Source organism: Cyprinus carpio, chromosome A24, assembly GCF_018340385.1.
Source record: "Cyprinus carpio isolate SPL01 chromosome A24, ASM1834038v1, whole genome shotgun sequence".
Classification (NCBI taxonomy): domain Eukaryota; kingdom Metazoa; phylum Chordata; class Actinopteri; order Cypriniformes; family Cyprinidae; genus Cyprinus; species Cyprinus carpio.
The window spans coordinates 11,652,251-11,671,249 of record NC_056595.1 but is presented as its reverse complement, the minus strand read 5'-3'; the positions used below and the strand labels follow the sequence as shown (position 1 = coordinate 11,671,249).

At 36.3% G+C, this 18,999-nt stretch overlaps 1 protein-coding gene across 1 annotated transcript in view; it reads right to left on the bottom strand.

Annotated features, from left to right (window-relative positions):
• Positions 1 to 18,999, bottom strand: part of LOC109052306 (sickle tail protein-like) — a 132,872-nt gene that overhangs the window by 98,414 nt on the left and 15,459 nt on the right. The window lies entirely within an intron of this gene.

Here is an 18,999-nt window from a genome sequence, read left to right as displayed (position 1 = left end):
CAAACATAAATATAAAAAAAGTGACAGAACAACTTGCACTTCATTAAAAAACATTACAGTAAAATATATAATAAGAAATGTTTTTTGTTTTTTTGTTTTTTTTGCCCTTTCAGTATTATAACAGCATTTTCCATGTATTCTCTGACATGTTTTTATTCTTATTATTCAGTCTCATCTAATCAAATCTCACTGTATATGCTGAGTTTGTAAAATAAATCTTAGCATGCATTTTTTTTTCACGTCTCCGATTTTTGGCACATAACACTGTTTTAAAGAATAACTGTCAGAGTAGTCTTCACAGTGCTCAGAGAACATATAAATAATAATAAAAAAAAAATTTACTAGTAAAAACACACACTATATATCCTGAGTGTTTTGAACAGATAACCAAAAGCCTGTGCCTCTCTCCCCTGCTCCTTTGATTCCATTTCACAGAAAAGCCCAGATCAAACCATCCAGCGGCGGGATATATACCTTTGGATTTCATACCCAGGGAGTTTGGACGAAAAAAGTCCCAATGGAGCAGATTTGGCTGGCACACAATCCATAAAAAGCTATGTGTAAAATACATACACATCTACACAAGAGATTTAAATGTACAACAAATGTTCACCACTGGACAAACCATACATCAATCACTTTAATACAGGGAAGTGATCATATTGGAACATATCTATGTGGTGGGTGTACTGGTGGAGTGAGAACTGACCTATTTCAGTAGAGACAAAATTCAAAATTCAGTTCAAAATTCATCTAATTACACCAACATGGACTTTCTTTGCATACCAGGGTATCATAGCCGACTTTTGACCTACATTTCTTCTCTACTAAAACCTATTGACCTTTGACCATGCTATATACATGAAACAGATGGGCCCATTTTGCAAATTCAAACCTGCAAAATGCATATGTTGTGTATTGGCTTCTGTGTGCTCATACATATGTGTGGTTTGCATGTGATATGCACATGTGTGCCTCAGTAAGTGAGTGTGCATGAGTAATGCATGTGTTTTGGGGTAATTTAAAAGCCCTCTAATAATATGTTTTATATTTGGCAGCCTCATGGCTCCACCCTGTAAGTCCTCTATTCACCGATTTAGCTCAATGTAAGCTATTTTTAACCCTCTAAATAATATATGACCTATGAGACTACTGTGAGATTTTCCATTCATCTTACCCTGGTACTTTATACCAAAATCATTTCTGCTAACAAGTCTTATTCATGAAACAAGCATATATAAAAATAATTTATATAATTTATTATTATCTATTACATAATTTTTGATCACATTATATAGTTCATTTATTTTTTTTTTACATTTTTTTTATTAATTTTATTTATTTAGAAGTGTTTTCTAATTTTTATCAATAGTCACTGTTCTAAGTTGCATTTAAAAAAAAAAAAATTAGTTTTGTGTAAATCATTCAATAAATAAATTTGAATCGAATGAAAGGTTTTGCATACAGTTAGGAAGTTTTGGTGGGTGGATCTAACTACGTCTAAGGAATTTTCCATTCTTAGAGAACGGTAAACCCCACCAGACTCATCCAGTCCCCTTGTCCTTAGTTACTAAATAATCCAGAGCAAACAAAGAGTGTGTATCATGTAAAACATCTCAAGAGTTTCCCAGAAGCAAACAGATACATCCTTATATCTTGAGTGTCTCAAACCTGACAATCAGCAGAGTGAATCATTACTGTCGCAACATGAAAAGGGTTAGTGTGTGTGTGTGTGTGTGTGTGTGTGTGTGTGTGTGTGTGTGTGTGTGTGTGTGTGTTTTCATGCCCCCAAGGGCCAGTTCTTTAAACACATATATATTTTCATGAGCCAGAACGGATTTCTCCACAAGACGCACACAGCTCCTCAAGTTTTTCCCGTTAGCCCTGTTGATGTAATCATAAACTGTCATGGGAGTCTCACTGTGCCTTTGAAAGGGGTCGTCTGGGTCAACAGTGCATATTAATGTAGCAATAATATTTAATCTTAAAACAGCTTTATGGACATTTAAATATAATTACTGCTTTTATTTACTGGTTTTCACTAAAACATATTTTTATTGCTCATTTGTGTGTTACAAGTTGCATAACAACTAGAAAGAATGCCCTAGAAATTACTTAGAGCACTCAGCAACCACCCAAAACACAATAGCATTGTGGCAGCAACTTTTACAAAGACAAACACTCATATTTTCTTCAGAAACATAAAAATCTAGCTTGCACAGTAGTTATGTTGTTGTTGTTGTTGACAGGAATTCAAATGAGGCTGTGAGGGATAGAAGTACAGTGTTTTCAGTGGATTGTATTATTGTTTAACATGCTAAGAAAAAAAAAATCCATAAAACAGTTTGAGTTGTGAAAATTGCATAATCCAGAACCTCTATACAGTGTTTTGCTTACAGTCTCATCTGCATTAAATTCAATATGACATCTAACCTGACTAAGGTCTATCTATACTACTATAGTTTTACCTATTTAGTAATTCCAGTCAACTTACATTTGCATACATCAGTGCTTACACCATTTACAACTTGTGCCCCTAAAATAGACCATTTAACCTCGTTACATTTCACACCTCCTCAACTCATCCCCTCACCTCCTCAGAGACACACACTACATTGCTCTTTCTCCAGATGTCTATAATGACTCTTCCTGACTCGCACCTCTTTCATTAACACCATCTCGGTTTTTACGACAGGAGACAAGTTCACCCGAGGTGAGTAAAAACGACTCATGCAACATTTATTAAGACTGAAGTGATTCTGGACTATTACTGTACATTTCCTTTGCCATCAGGAATAAAGCTCAGACATGTCTCACTCCTACGATCCCCATCACACAGTTCTGCTAACTAGCTTGAGCGAATAAATGCCTGAGATCCCCTGCAGTAACTTTCAGGTAGTCAAAAGGCTCATAAAGTGTTTATCCAGCAGACACACAATTATACCTGACATTCCTCAGTCACACATCAGACACCTATAAAGACATATAACGACTGAAATTCCACATAATATGGAGGAGGAAGAGAATAATTAACTTCTCAGGAAGCCATATAAAAAAATTAAAGTTGACAAAAGTGAACCCCTTGGCTAAAACATCTATGATCACTGTCCGTCAAAACTGAGTGATAAAAATAAATCATAAGAAAATATTTTAAACTGCCACTGCAAAAAAAAATAAAATAAATAAATAAAAAAAGGTGTATTAATTCATTCAGTAGACAGATGGATGTAATAAAAAAAAAGTTGAAAATACGGCCAACCCTTTGTACTCTAAACCAGACAAAATATCTTTAACTTTTTTAAATTTATAGATGAAAGGATAGAAAACGTTGTAAGTGTAATAAACTGATAATGACATACAATTAAAAGTAGTATCATATCTAAATTTCCAAAGAAAATTGCAAGATGGTATTATAGAGTTGAAATAAAATAAAATTACAATTACAATTACAATACTTACAGAAAAGAAAACACAAAAGTGAATGACTGCAAAATGTTTTGCTGAGTTTCCTGACCTCTGTGTCTCTGGGGCCCCCATGTGGTCTGACCATTAAACTCCATCTCCATCTGGTACACTGGAGTGAAGAGTAGCTAAAGAACGTTTGTTATGGATTTGATCAGTTTGTGCAATTTGAGTCATTTTGGGGTGTTTAGAATTCTCTTGCCATTATCAATAAGCATTTCTTCCCCTTTGTAGGTTAAAAACCTCCCTCGCTGTGTCACAAAAACAGAAAGAAATATATGACTGTCTTGAGTTTGTATGCTTCCTCTAGGATCTATTTTTAACATGAGATCTCTTTTCATCTGTATGCAGATGACACCCAAATCTATATCCCCTTGAAGCGTGATAACAAGCAGGCTTTAAGGCCTATTTTAGATTGTATGGACAAACTAAAACTTTGGCTTGCAAGTAATTTTCTAAGCCTCAATGAGAGTAAAACTGAATTTATTTTTTGGCTCAAATGAGCACTGCGTACATGATTTTGAATCTGAATTTCTGACCCCATACAGTGCTACATGTGTCAGAAAACTTAGGTGTTTGATTTGATAATAATCTTAAATTTGATAAGCAGATAACTATATGGTCAAATCCCTGTCTTCTGATGATTTTTTTTGTCCCTAAAGAAGTCTGAAATGGTTATGCATGCTTTTGTAACATCTCGATTGGATTATTGAAATTCATTGTATATCAGTGCCCCTTTAGTCACGTGTTTCACGTCTGCAGCTGTTTCAGAATGTAGCTGCTTGGCTTCTTTATAGGAAGCACAAATATGAGTGTATCACATCGGTTATGATTTCATTACATTGGCTGCTGGTCAAATACAGAATCAATTTTAAAATTGTATTGTTTGTCTATAAATCTCTCCACAATCAGGCTCCACAGTACCTATCTGATTTGTTACATCCATACATAGTCAAGATGACTCAGATCTGCTGATTCTGGTTAACTGCAAGCTCCCAGGACAAAAACAGTGGTGACTGTGCTGTTTCTGTTGTCAGCCCTGTTATGGAAATGTCTCCCAGTTCACATTAGAACTGCCTCGACTTGATCTATTTTTAAGTCTACTCTTAAAACATATTTATTTTCCCTGGTGTTTAATATTTCTTGCTGTGTAATGAGTTTTGATAAACCTCACTGATTTTACAGTTTGTGATTTATTGTTTATAATCTTGTTTATCTGTTTTCTTTTGTGAATTCTATGCAGCACTATGGTCAACTTTGGCTGATTTTAAATTGTGCTATTTAAATAAGCATTGTATTGTTTTGTATTGTACTGACATCCATCCTAGACCTAGTTTTGCAAGCCAGAGAGTCAACACACTCCACTGAGCAAAAATGCAATATCTATCTTTCATGATTGCACTGAACAGTCCACATTCATTGATTGTATTTTTTTAATACTGCTGTGAGAATTACAATTACAAAAGACCCCGATTTGTACATTCTCTGTTGTCCAATAAACCTTTTTGCCATTTGTTAACTCCTATTTTTATTAAGAGCAATGCGCCATAAGTTAGCAAAGCTAGAAGAGTAATGGTGGAGGAACTCTTGAAGGGGATGTAAATAAGAGACAGTGACAGCAGCCTTATGGGCTTATTGATTTTAGCTCAGCGCTCTATGCCAGGCTAATACAGGTCTGAGAGATGAGCACAGAACAGTTACAGAGCTGTCAAACAAACCAAGAGAAGCATTCCAGATGGAAGAAAAATCTCAATCTAACTCAACTGAGCCATTTTTATATTCAAATCAAAATAAATGCTTTTGAAACTAATAGTTGCTTAGACACGTTTATCTGCACTGAGAAGAATTTGTACCTTACGTACATTAAACATTGTGAAAATTCAACACTAAGAAAAGGGATAGGAGATTACGTTCTATGTTAAAACCTTCAATAGAAGCAGATTCATTAAAATGGTGAATGTGATTTTTGAGCATGAAATCAAGCGCTCTTGTGTAAGACTAATTATGCTTTTTTTTCTAAAGGAGAGATGTAGAGAATCTGTACAGAAATGACGTTTGAGGAGCAAATGCTGTATTTGCAATAGCTGAAATATGCATTCAGCTGTTCAGTGGGCTGAAGTGCATTGAGGTGATTGTTGTCTAGTGTAGCTAGACTGCTGTTAGAGACCGTCTGATTGACGTGTAAATATCATTCAAAAGTGTGAGGTCGGTAAGATTTTTAAAAATGTTTTTGAAAGAAGTCCTATGCTCACCAAGACTCGTGACAACTATTTGACTGACACAGTAAAAATACTAATATTGTAAAATATTATTACAATTTAAAAATAATGCTCATAATTTTTTTTTTTTTTTTTTTTTTGACGTACTTCTGGATAGTCATGTGCCTTCTGAGCAACTGCCACTGAGATTAATGGGAATCCTAAAAGATGGTTGCAAAGCCAGCCAGATTGCATCTTGCCATTTTGAGAAAGTTCCAGTCATTTTTTGTCAGCTATATCAATCAAATGGCCCCTGAATGGCACACAGTCGTGCCCTCTGGACACTGGACCCTAACTTGAACGCCTCTGTTGTTAGTTCTACACTACACTTGTTAGTTTAGGTTCATCCTTAGGTTCATCCTCCTGTCTCTGTCTTTCTCTCTTCTCTTTCCCCTGAACGAACACATTTTTCTTGGCCTTTTCAGCACGGAGCTGGGTTATGTTAATATGTAATTATTCCACCGTCCAAACCATCAGAATGGATTTTAAAAGGTCACTTCAGTGAGTGTGAGATCTGCTATAAAAGCCAGGGTCAGTGCTCAGACCGAGGGTGACTAACATAACCATCAGCAGTAACACTAAATCAGTGCACCTAGAGAGTCAAACAAGGGGAGTCATCATTTTCTACACTCTGTATTCCCATTTACTGTCTGTTAATAAACTGAATGAAAATGTGATTTCAGGGGATACTGTGAGTGAGCATGCTGTATCTTATCTGTGCTCATTCAGGCTTAACCTAGTCTTATAGGAGATAAAGCTGCAAACAATAATGGAAATTACATTATAGCTGCAAAATTTAATCTTGAAACAAATGATTACAGAATGTGAATTAGTGAACTCTGTCTAATAAAAAAAGCCCTAGAATTTAATGTAATTTTGACACTGAATGCTCTGTATAAAGGCACAGAGTTAAACAAGGTTCAGTAGGACTAAGGATACAAGTTACTATAAAAACCAAAAATCTATTTACAACAATGCTGTTTTTATATTTCTGAAATAAAGTGAGTATAAATCTAAGTAAAAAATAAAATAAGTACACTTTAGCATACTTTTAAGAGTATGCTAAAAATATACTGTAGTGAATGTAATATTTTCAGACACTTAACACTGCATGTAAATTGTGATTAAATAAAGATGTATTATAAATTTATATTAAATCCAGATAGCTGAACATTAGAGTTATTTCTGACCCACTTAAGTAGGAGTGAGAAAATCTTTATATGCAATTTCATAATTACTTCTACCATCTGTGAAATATGATTATAAGATAAGTGTATTGCTGAATGTACTGACAATCATTTCTAAAAAATTATCAATCTGCGATTTAGCACATTTAAAATATATAAAATACATAACATGTAAATGTAATATTGAATAACACACTTCAGTTAAAATTATAATCAGGTACTTTACATATGCTTTATTATGTTACTAAATACATTAAATTGATTGATGATACTTCTTTAAAGCATGGCACAAAATTATTATTACAAAATTGTACTTAAATGTCTTTAAGCTCACTTAAGTGGCTGTTTATTTAATTAATATTATATTATATTAAGTATAGTTTTTATTTACTTTTAAGATTTGAAGTACACTACAAGTGCAAAGTAATATTAATCACACTTCTTTTTCACAAGGGTATAATATTTAAAGGTGGGGTATGTATTTTTTCAAAAACATACTGTATTAGAAAACTGAGTCAGGCCGAGTTCCAAAACAAACTTGTAGCCAATCAGCAGTAAGGTGCGTGTCTAGTCATGATGTGGACGAGAGAGCGCTCAGTGCACATGAAGGACATCAGCCGAGCCGAGCAATGACAGAAAGATAGAGATGGCGGATAAAAAATACAAAAGAGGAAAACGTCTGCGGAACAAAAGAACGCTTACGATAAGGCAAGGTAGGACCCGTGTAAATTTCAGATCAGCTTTCCAGCACTGGAGAGAACTCAAGGAGCGGGAAGGTATGATAAAGACACATTCATTTCCACACCCTATAAGCCTGAAGCATCTAAACCTCCTCCACTGTCTGTTTCAAGCATCAGCTCCCAAAGTGTGTCCGATAAGTAAGATGATATGTTTAATACAGCAGATAATAATACAGCAGATTCCACCATAATCCTTGTCTGGGTTACCTATGTATGTGTGGGACGGAGCTATCAAAATAGGGGCGAGACTCTTTTGGGGTAGGGGTGTGTTTGTCTTGGTGATTTGAAATATCAACATTGGTTACCAGAAATCACTTACCCCACCTTTAATATTTTTAATTAAAATAATCAGTTAAATAGTATGATTATTCTACAAAAAGGCAGGGTAATTTGTCTTAAACATGCTCAAACTACCCTTACAACCACACTTATATTGCTGTATTGCTAAAAGGAAGAACATAAAACATCTTGAGGCCACAGCGTTAACAGCAGATACAGACAGGTACAATGGTGACGCCCATACTTTAGCTGACAGAGCAAAAACAACCCTGACGGCACACTCTCACTTAGCAAATGTCATTTGAACTAGATCATCACAGTTATACTACCGTGCTGAAATTTAACACTTTATCTAATTCAACAGCTGTGGACTTTTAGAGCAAAACCTGACACAAAACAAACTGAAATAGCTTATAATGACTCCCATTATCCGCTGCTTTAGCATATTCACACTGAAAAACAGGAAGGGGTGACGTTTCACATCGTGGTGCTAATGGAATACCAAATTAATTAATGATCGCTAGAGCCTTCACCATCTTACTCTCAGTCAGCACGGCTCAAAATAGCTTCATTAGTTACTGGTAATTAGGCGAGGATGTCTCGCTGTGTTATAATGCAGAAGGGATGAAGCAGCTATACCCTCATTATATAACAACCAGTCAGGCAGTAGTGATGAGCCTCCGTCCAATCTACAAGACCAGAGCTTGAATATGCATGAGTATGCAAATGTTCATATTGGGGATTTGTGATAATGGAATGGAAGGAGCAGGCAGACAGACAGAACCAAAGACAGGGGGAGAGACATACAGGCTGATATAATTATTCTAGTTACAGTCATCAGTGAAGAGATCAGATACTAGAAATGTTGTTTATTGTTACAAACGAAAGATATGTCAATCTGAAGACATCATAAAAGATAAAGAAATAAAAGGAAATTTAAAGAGAAATCAGACCTCATGGAAAGCATGTACATACATATCAGCCAGAAATAAATAAATAAATAGAATTTAAATAGAATTTAAATAAATAAATAAATAAATTAATTAGCCTAATTAGTTTACTGCATGATGCAGTGTTGTAATTGTTCATTTAAATCAAAGCTAAAACATGTTTGATGAAAACGTAATATGTAAAAACTTAAAGGAAATACAATATAGAATTGTTGCCTTGGAAACCAACTAAGGCTACGTTTACACGACAATTGTGTAGTCAAAAACGGAAAATTTTTTCCTAGCGTTTTTTTTTAAAGTTTCATGTATACACGACAACATTTTCAAAACGATTGGGGTTTCCACATATCCACGCAAACGGCCAAAACGCTGTATTTAAAATCAACACGTGCTGCACACGTCTACATACCTAACACATACTATGCACACGCATGATGTCACCATTTTCAAACATTCCCATTTTGGGTGTTTTTCAGTCCCCAAAATGCCATTGTCCTGTAAATGAACAGTCAAAACGCATAAAAAGTTTTTACCTGAAAACGTCATGTAAACAACCCCTAAATATATAAGTTTCAGTAAAAATGCCTATTAATTAATAACTATACACACTTTAACTCTGAAAGCCCCAAAAAGTCGTTTGAAAAAATGTGTTCTTATTGCTAAATTTATCCATGATCAGGGTTACACAATCCTGAGGGTGCCGACCATAGCCCAGGTAAATAACACCCATCGTGCTTTGGACTCAATTGTCAGATAACTAGTTGATCATGATGATTCATCTCTAGTCTTAAGCATTCTTTGCTCATTAAAAAAAGAAATTACACATATTTACGATTGGACCTGTGCTTTAGCTTGGGGTTAAAGGGTCAAAAAGCTTGGCCCACTTGTCTCTTAACTTGACTGGATGGCATGACATGTATGTGTGTACACGTGTTTCTGCCATCGCTCTGACATAAACACAGCCAGCCTGACCTCTATTGCACCGTTGCTCTGTTGCACCTTCCTGTGCTGTATTAACACACAAAAATTCCTTGTGAAAAACATGAAAAGCCACTATAAAAACAATTATACATCTGGCCAGAGAGGACCTAAATGAACTGCTGAAATCTCACAGAGGGGAATAGCGAGAGTGGGAGGCAAAGAGAGAAAGTGTGTTAAAAAAAATAAAGAGATGAGGGACAGGGTGAAAGAGAGAGTGAAAGAGGCAGCAGGTGAAAGACGATGTTGGCCTCTTTCCCAAACTCAGGTATTGAATTAACCATCACTTCATTAGATCCTCATCAAATTCCTCATTTCGACATCAAAGACTTCCCTCATTCTCCACCACATCCCATCCACAATCCTCAGGACAATGAACTGCCCAAATCTGAGCAAAGAGGTCCAGAGAAATAGTCATAAAAATCAATGGAGGGCCTTGGAAAGCATTAGAATGTTTCTCAAAGTCATGAAGAGGTTCTGGAAAGAAACTTACTTCCAGTGGGGAGATTTGAATTAAAGTAGTCACAATCATTTTTACAGATTTTAAATGGGTTGATATAGACTGCTATATGTCTTCCTCAAGGCTAACATAGGTGGCAAACCATAAGAATGTCCTCCATCTCAAAAATAAACCCATCTGTTACTTATTTAAACTGAATATTATACAGTACACAATATTACTGGCCATCATAATTAACGAGACATACCTTAGGTGGATAATTCACCTAAAAATGAATATCCTCACCTTTATGATATTCCAAAACTGTAAGATTTTCCTTCTTCTGATGTGGAATATAAAAGATACATGAGACTACATACATGGAATTCCATTTCTACTATTATTATTTAGTTTTATTTTACAAATTTTGCTGCTTTAACAATACTAATGTTAGTTTCTTTCATGTCAATAAAATGAACTACACTGACATCAGGTGTGTGTGCAAAAAGACATGCTTTTTTGGGCGTTAAATAATGGTGCAAATAAACTAAGCAAACTGACTACCGCAAACCTTAATAAAATACCTTGCATTATTCATTTAAATACTCTCTTCTCATACATTTGGCATCTGAAACTCCTATAAATGCAGATTGCAATAAGATCAGCAGCAAAAATAACTGTCCACACCTTTTTATTATTAATGTTTCATGGCGTGTCTTTAGTAAATCCTGACAGTAGTATTTTAATGCCAAAAGATGGTTTGCATTGGCACAAACTTTTAGTAAATTTGGCAATAAAAGAAACCTTTAAAATAGTTTTCTATGCTATTAAAGCCAGATTCACCCAAGGAGACATTCCTGACACAGTTTGGTGTATGTTTTGTTATGCATATATTGCACTTTATAAACGTTACGTTTGGGTCCAGTCTGTCAGTTAAATTACTGCAGATGGGATAAACAGCCCATAGAATCCCATGCATATCTAGACCATTGAAAATATTAAAATATTTAACTTTTTATGACTTTTTATTATCACTGCTGACACTTTCTTTTATCACTTGAGCAATATTGTATGTAAAATAAGCATGTCATTAAAAATCAAATTGAATAAGACAGAACTGAAAAAGACTGAATAAGTAAGGGAGAATGATAAGGTAAAAAAGAAGCTTCCTATGGGAGAGAGAGAGAGAGAACAAGTGAAACAGATACTGTACAGCAAGAGACAGTCAATAAGAATGATGGATGAAGAATAAACATACTAATGCAGATCTATAGAGAAGGTCAAGAGACATGCTGAGTGGAAGAGGTACAGAGGAAAGAGCAAGAGAAGAATAGCAGCCATGAATTAAAAAGAAAGAAAGAAAGATAGAAAGAAAGAAAGAAAGAGTAACACCAGTGTAAAGGCTTCACAGCTGGACCATGCCTTCCTGTTCAGACCAGACCCTATAAGAAGACTTATAAGAACTCAATACTAAACCCCATCTGTTTCTCCTGAGCCCATGTTTCTGTGAAATGTGTAGCTATAAGAAGACTCATAAGAACTCAATACTACTAACTAACATTGTTCGGGAGGCAGACACACTCTTGCAGTTTAAATCTAGATTAAAGACCCATCTCTTTAACCTGGCTTACACATAACATACTAATACACTTCTAATATCCAAATCCGTTAAAGGATTTTTAGGCTGCATTAATTAGGTAAACCGGAACCGGGAACACTTCCCATAACACCCGATGTACTTGCTACATCGTTAGAAGAATGGCATCTACGCTCATATTAGTCTGTTTCTCTCTTATTCCGAGGTCACCGTAGCCACCAGATCCAGTCTGTATCCAAGTCAGAGGGTCACTGCAGTCACCCGGATCCAGTACGTATCCAGCCTAGATGGTGGATCAGCACCTAGAAAGGACCTCTACAGCCCTGAAAGACAGCGGAGACCAGGACTATAGCCCCAGAGACAGATCCCCTGTAAAGACCTTGTTTCAGACGACCACCGGGACAAGACCACAGGAAACAGATGATTCTTCTGCACAATCTGACTTTGCTGCAGCCTGGAATTGAACTGCTGGTTTCGTCTGGTCAGAGGAGAACTGGCCCCCCAACTGAGCCTGGTTTCTCCCAAGGTTTTTTTCTCCATTCTCTCACTGATGGAGTTTTGGTTCCGTGCCGCTGTCGCCTCTGGATTGCTTAGTTTGGGGACACTTCATTTACAGCGATATCGTTGACTTGATTGCAAATTATTGCACAGATACTATCTAAACTGAACTGAGCTGCATGATGACATCGCTGAATTCAATGATGAACTGCCTTTTAACTGTCATTTTGAATTATTGACACTGTTTTCCTAATTAATGTTGTTCAGTTGCTTTGACGCAATCTTTTTTGTTTAAAGCGCTATATAAATAAAAGATGACAAGAACAGATTAAACATTAAATTAAATTTCTATTAAGTTAATTACAGCATTCACAATCATGTTATTAAGAAGGTGTATTAATTGTTTTCTTCTGCAAATAGTCAAATCATTGAGATTATTTTGTCAATATTATATTACATTTATCTGAATCAAATTCACTCTATTCACAGTAAAAACAGTTAATGTCAGCCATCTTATGTTGGAAAGGGTCTTATGTGAGGGAAGCTTTAGATCACTTTAAAAAAAATAAAGATTCCAAATTGGGGTTTTCACAGCAATGCAATAGAAGAACCATTTTAGGTTCTCCAAATAAGCTTTCGTTGAACAGTTCTTAAAATAACTTTTTTCCCTTAGTGTAAAGAACATTTTTCACTATAAAGAACCTTTTGTGCATTGGGAAGGTTCCGTGGATGTTAAAGGTTCTTTATGGAACCATTAACACCAATAAAGAAACTTATGACGGTCGATAGCGACGTCATTTGTGCGCGGCGTTCAACAACAAAAAACAAAGAAGAACAACATTAACAACAGGAGGATGGAGGACGCTGTGATTGGAGAAGTGTTTTTGTTGTGTCTCACGAGTTTCACAATAATGGACATGGAATGTCGACGTATATGTAAAGCGATTGAAAGAACGGAAAGGAGGACTAAAAATCTCCAACAACAACTGGCGGTGCTACAAGTGCCTTCACTTCAGCATCCGTCCATCTATCGCTGTTCATCAGACTTGCGAAATAAGTTGACACAATGTTTACAGTATGTGAGGGCATTTTTGAACACGTCTGTCCAATCAATGTATACTTACGTCACGGGTAGTACCAGCTGTGCTGGTTAGACCCTGCTCCTGAGTAGGAGCTAATTTGGTTCTCGAAAAAGGCAGTCCAGTACTAAAATTGCACCCAGTTCTAGTGGTTCAAAAATGCCAAAAAGTGGGTATTTCCACAATTAGTTGTGGTACTATGAAAAGGTTCCTGGGATGTGAAAGGCCCTATTGATACATAGATTTTGTTCTTATGAGCTGGTTCTTTAAATAAATGTTTAAAAAAAAACCGATGAAGCACCAGTCTGAATCAGTCTGAAAACCCCAGTCTGTGTAATTTACTGCATTAACAGCAAAATAATTAATTTTGTTTGCGAGCAAAATAGACTTAAAGGGAACTGAACCTAATCAAACAAACTCTGAATTGAATTGAGAACTTATGAATAAGAATGTGATTGAATCTGGAAATCTGTTCAGATGCATTGCACTAGAGGTCACACTAAATGCTTTCTTTTTCATTTAAAAGAAGAAGGAGGGAATAAGATTGGGAAATGACAGAAGCAGGATGTGCACTCAGATTCCTCAGGTAAGCATCACCGTACAGCAGGTCCAAACATGTGCACTAACCACAAGGCCACATCTCTTAAAGAACAAAATGTATCCATAGATCACTTCCGTGGCATAAATTCAATTTAATTTCCATGTCATTTATTCAACATTCCCTAAGTCACCTTGTCAAAGGTCACTGTGTGTCGCAGTGTCTGTGTTGAATGTATTTGTTTTAAAGAGCAGCATTTTCAGAGACACAACTGCACTGCATGTTTGAAATGGAGCGTTCACACTGACATCAGTCTTGCTCTCACATCACTGACACTCTCTTCTATCCTCTTCCAAACACCCCGCAGGGCTGACTGTCCTTACATTCATGCAGACAAATATTAGCACCAAAACAAGCTCCTCTTTTGATGCCTCATGAAATAACACTGAACCCTATGCCAGTACACTCAGAGTCTTGAGGATCCTGAGAAATGATTTTAATAAACCTTCTCATTGATTTGCTGAATTTGTTTTGGTCTGTTTGTGTCAACGTACATACATGCACTTGATTGTGTTGTGAAAAAAGCATCAAAGCAATATACTCTCATTAATGTCTTATGGAAACTGTTTAGTGTTTCCTCATCAAGAATGCTGACACCCTCTAATTTAATGTCTTATTGTGGGTGAAATGGAGTTAAAATAGCTGACAATGCTGGCACACACACACACACACACACACACACACACACACACACACAAACAAACATGTGGATTCACAGACACTCACACATGCGCACACACACACAAATAAAGTCTCTAAATCTCAAGGATTTGAATATCTTATTGCAAGGTTCAGCTCACCTTCCTGTGTGTCTCCATAATGGTGAAATGTGGTTTATTATCTGAGCTGCTCCGCTTTAAAAGGAGTAGCTCATTTCAAAAATCAAAGTCTGATGTTATTTACTCACCTCATGTCTTTCCAAACCTATGACTTGAATTGTTCAAGAATATTCTGCCAAATTATAGCAAATGAAGTCATTGCTTTTTGAATTGACTGCGACCAAGATCATTTCCTTACCACTTATGATTGGATTCCATTTACATCATTGTTACTACATGACTGTTACTGGTTTTGGGTGAATATCTATATCTATATCTATCTATCTATCTATCTATATATATATATATATATATATATATATATATATATATATATATATATATATATATATATATACACACACACACCGTATATATCAAATTCAAATTCAACTTTATTGTCATTTTTAGCACATTGCATGGCAATGGTTAAAATCGAAACATAGTTCCTTCAGGGAACAATGGTGACATATATAAAAATATATTTAGCCTCTTTTTATTTTCATTCTAACATATAGATAAATTGAATACAGACCAAAAATTACCTGTTAGATTTACACAAAACGAATTATATTTTATGTTTAACCACTAAAGAGACACCAGAGCCAGCGGCAAATGTCAGAAGGACTAGCCGAGTTGAGACTGCTCTAGGCGGATACATGAGCACTGAGCTCCCGCTGATCGTGTGGAGCTGATCGTCTCCGAAAATCGGCGAAACACATTTTTAAACAGGCGTTGTCTTTATAAATAAACTACAGATTTGAGTTTTAAGAAACTACATTCTCGCCTGAAATACTTTTAAAACTACATTTCATGACACAATAACTGAAATAATTGAAAATTATCCAAATAAATGGTGGTTGAAATCACAATGCTGTGTGAACTCAACCAATCAGCATGCTCAGCACCCAAGTCCCGCCCCCAAAAGTTCCGGACCTTTGAAAAAGTACTACCTCGCGAGCAGGGACTTTCTGAGGGGCATTTTTTTTTACCCGGAACTTTATTTAGATCCTGGTTCCTGCGGTAGAAACACACTGAGTACCAGCCCAAAGTCCCTAGTTCCTGGGTAAAGTTCCAGCGGTGGAAATGCGGCTATAGGTGCACATCAGACTAGCTGTTCAGAAGTCTGATTGTTTGTGGGAGTAAACTGTTTTTGAGTCTGGAAGTTCTGGTCTGAATGCTTCTCAGTCTCTTTCCAGATGGGAGAGGCATGAAAAAGGTGTGGGAAGGGTGAGAAGGATCCTTCATGATGGAGGTTGCCCTCTTCACAAACCTAGTGCTGTAGATATCTTTGATGGCAGGAAGACAGGTGCCGGTGATGTGCTGTGCCGTCTTCACTATACGTTGTCTGGCTTTCCTGTCAGATGCTGAGCAATTTCCATACCAAACTGAAATACAGCTGGTTAGTACACTCTCAATGACATATCTGTAGAAAGTCGTGAGGATAGAGGGGGTCATGCCTTCTTTCTTCAGCCTTCTCAGAAAATATAGGCACTGTTGGGTCTTCTTTACTAAGAAGTAGGTGTTTAGTGACCATGTGAGGTCGTTGGAGATGTGCAGTCTCAGGAATTTGAAGCTTTGTGTTGTTTCAACCTCAGTGCCATTGATGGATGATGGCTGGTGTTGGGCTTTGGTGCGTCTGAAGTCAAAAATCATCTATTTTGTCTTGTTGACATTCAAAGAGAGATTCTTGTAGTCACACCAGGCTATGAGTTCCTGTATGCTGTCTCATCATCACTGCTGATGAGCCCCACAACTGTGGTATCATCTGTGAATTTTACAGTGCTGTTGCTTTGGTGTTTATTAATGTTTTATTATGTGTGTATGATGTATAACAGTGGACTCAGTACACAGCCTTGTGGTGCACCAGTTCTCAGGGTAATGATATATTGTAACACACATTCGTAGGTCGGGAATAAGACAGGAACTGGCGAACATTTAAACAAAACTTTAATCAAATAAACCAACACAAAATGAAAGTAAAGCATAATATAATGAGTATTTTAGCTGAGTTGAGATTGTGAAGATGAAATCAATCATATAAGGTCACTCAGAAAGAGTAAAGACATTGTCTCAATAATAAACTACATACCCGAGCAGAAAAAGATGCTTGTCTGTTGTTGAAACATTACAAATTGACAAATTAGACTTTCCAAAAAGCTGACTGACCAATGTGACCATTTATTTGTACTTATTTATTTCCTCTGTGTCTGGTCAAACACAAGCTGCTATGCGGTCTGAAACTCTCCGTCAGTATCAATGGAAAAACTCGGCAGCCATGCACCAGAACAAGGCTTACAGATCTTTGTGAAGACTTTTTCTCTTGACATTTTCTGAATCAAACTCAGACTGACTGAGTGTAACTCCCTTGTAAAGTGCATTTGGGTTTTGTGCTGAATGAAACTAATAAATCTAGCGGTTAGTCCTCTGTAGCTAGTTTTGGTTCCCCAGAAGAATGTGTAAAAATCCGACCCACCCTGCTGGCTGCTTTCCTCCATATTTATTTAACAACTGGGTGTCTTTGCATCTACATGTCTGCAAGAGAGAAACAACAAGAGTTTGCTATGAGTCTAAGCAGCCCAAAGTGTTCTCTAAGAGCTACTAATAAACCTGAGAGCCGTTTTTTTTTTTTTTTTTAATTATAATTAAATTAATCACAGGGCCCCTATGTAGTGTTCACTGCTTCCTACACATTGAGCATTGGCTATCTGTAGAAATGTGTGCACTTTCCAAAAGTCATCAGACACAGATAACACTTATCTTATCATACTTATATTGTGTAGATAAGTATGATGATGACATAATATACTTAAATAATTACAATACAGTTCGGGTTTGGGGTCAGTAAGAATTTATTTGTTATTTTATTAACTCCAAACTAATGTAGTTAAAAAAAAAAACCTCATTATCTTCTTCCTAGACATTTTCATTTAGAGAAAATACTGACGCATTGTGTTCCCTGCAATTTATAGCTTAAATTTGATTCACTTGATTTTAAAAAGGTCTTAATGTCTTAAATCGCAGATGCTTTTATTAGTAATGCAACTTACAATGCAGTTAAGTTATATACACTTACCTGCCATGTTAATAGGTACACACGATAAACTGCCCATGATCACATGGCAGCATTTCAAAAGTAGGGTCAGAATTTGGTGTAAACAACATGAAAGCATGGATCCCACCTGTCTTGTATATTTATATTTATTCATTTAGCAGACAATTTTATCCAAAGTGACTTACAATTGAGGAATACAATAAGAAAATCATCATAAAAAAGTGAAAGTAGCCAGTGTAGAGAGATAAAAGAGGTGTGACATGGATCCTTTTGGTCTCGTTGAAGACCAGGTGTGTATCAGTGGTTCCGGCTGGTGGTGGTGGTGTAATGGTGTGGGGGATATATTCTTGGCACACTTTGGGCCCCTTAGAACCAATAGAGCATTACCTGAATATTGTTGCTGATCATGTCTATCCCTTTATGACTACAGTGTACCCATCTTATGATGGCTACTTCCAACAGGATAACATGCCATGTCATAAAGCTCAAATCATCTCAAACTGGTTTCTTGAATAATGAGTTCACTATACTCAAAAGGACTCCACAGTCAACAGATCTCAATCCAATAGAGCACTTTTGAGATGTGGTGGAACGGGAGATTCACATCAAGGATGTGCAGCCAACAAATCTGCAGCAACTGCGTGATGCTTACGTCAATATGGACCAAAATTGCTGAATGTTTCCAGCACCTTGTTAAATGTATATGCCACAAAGAACTGAGGCAGATCTGAAAGCAAAAGGGGTTCCAACTTGGTACTAGCAAGGTGTACCTAATAAATTGACTGGTGAGTGTGTATTTCTTTCAGTTCTTGCATTAAACCTATGACCCTGGGAATGCTAGCACCATTGCTAAGACCAAGTGAAGTGCTAAAACAATGTGATTTTTGTTTATATAATTAATGTGTAAATAGTAAATAACAAAATAAAAGATTTATATCTGCATCAGAGATTTACATTCTGATTCCCCCTGAAAAACATATATTTCTCTTCCCATGCCATTATTTTAACCTGTCATTTCATGTCCTCATCTGTCAGGACAGTCAAGACAGCTGCAGAAACCT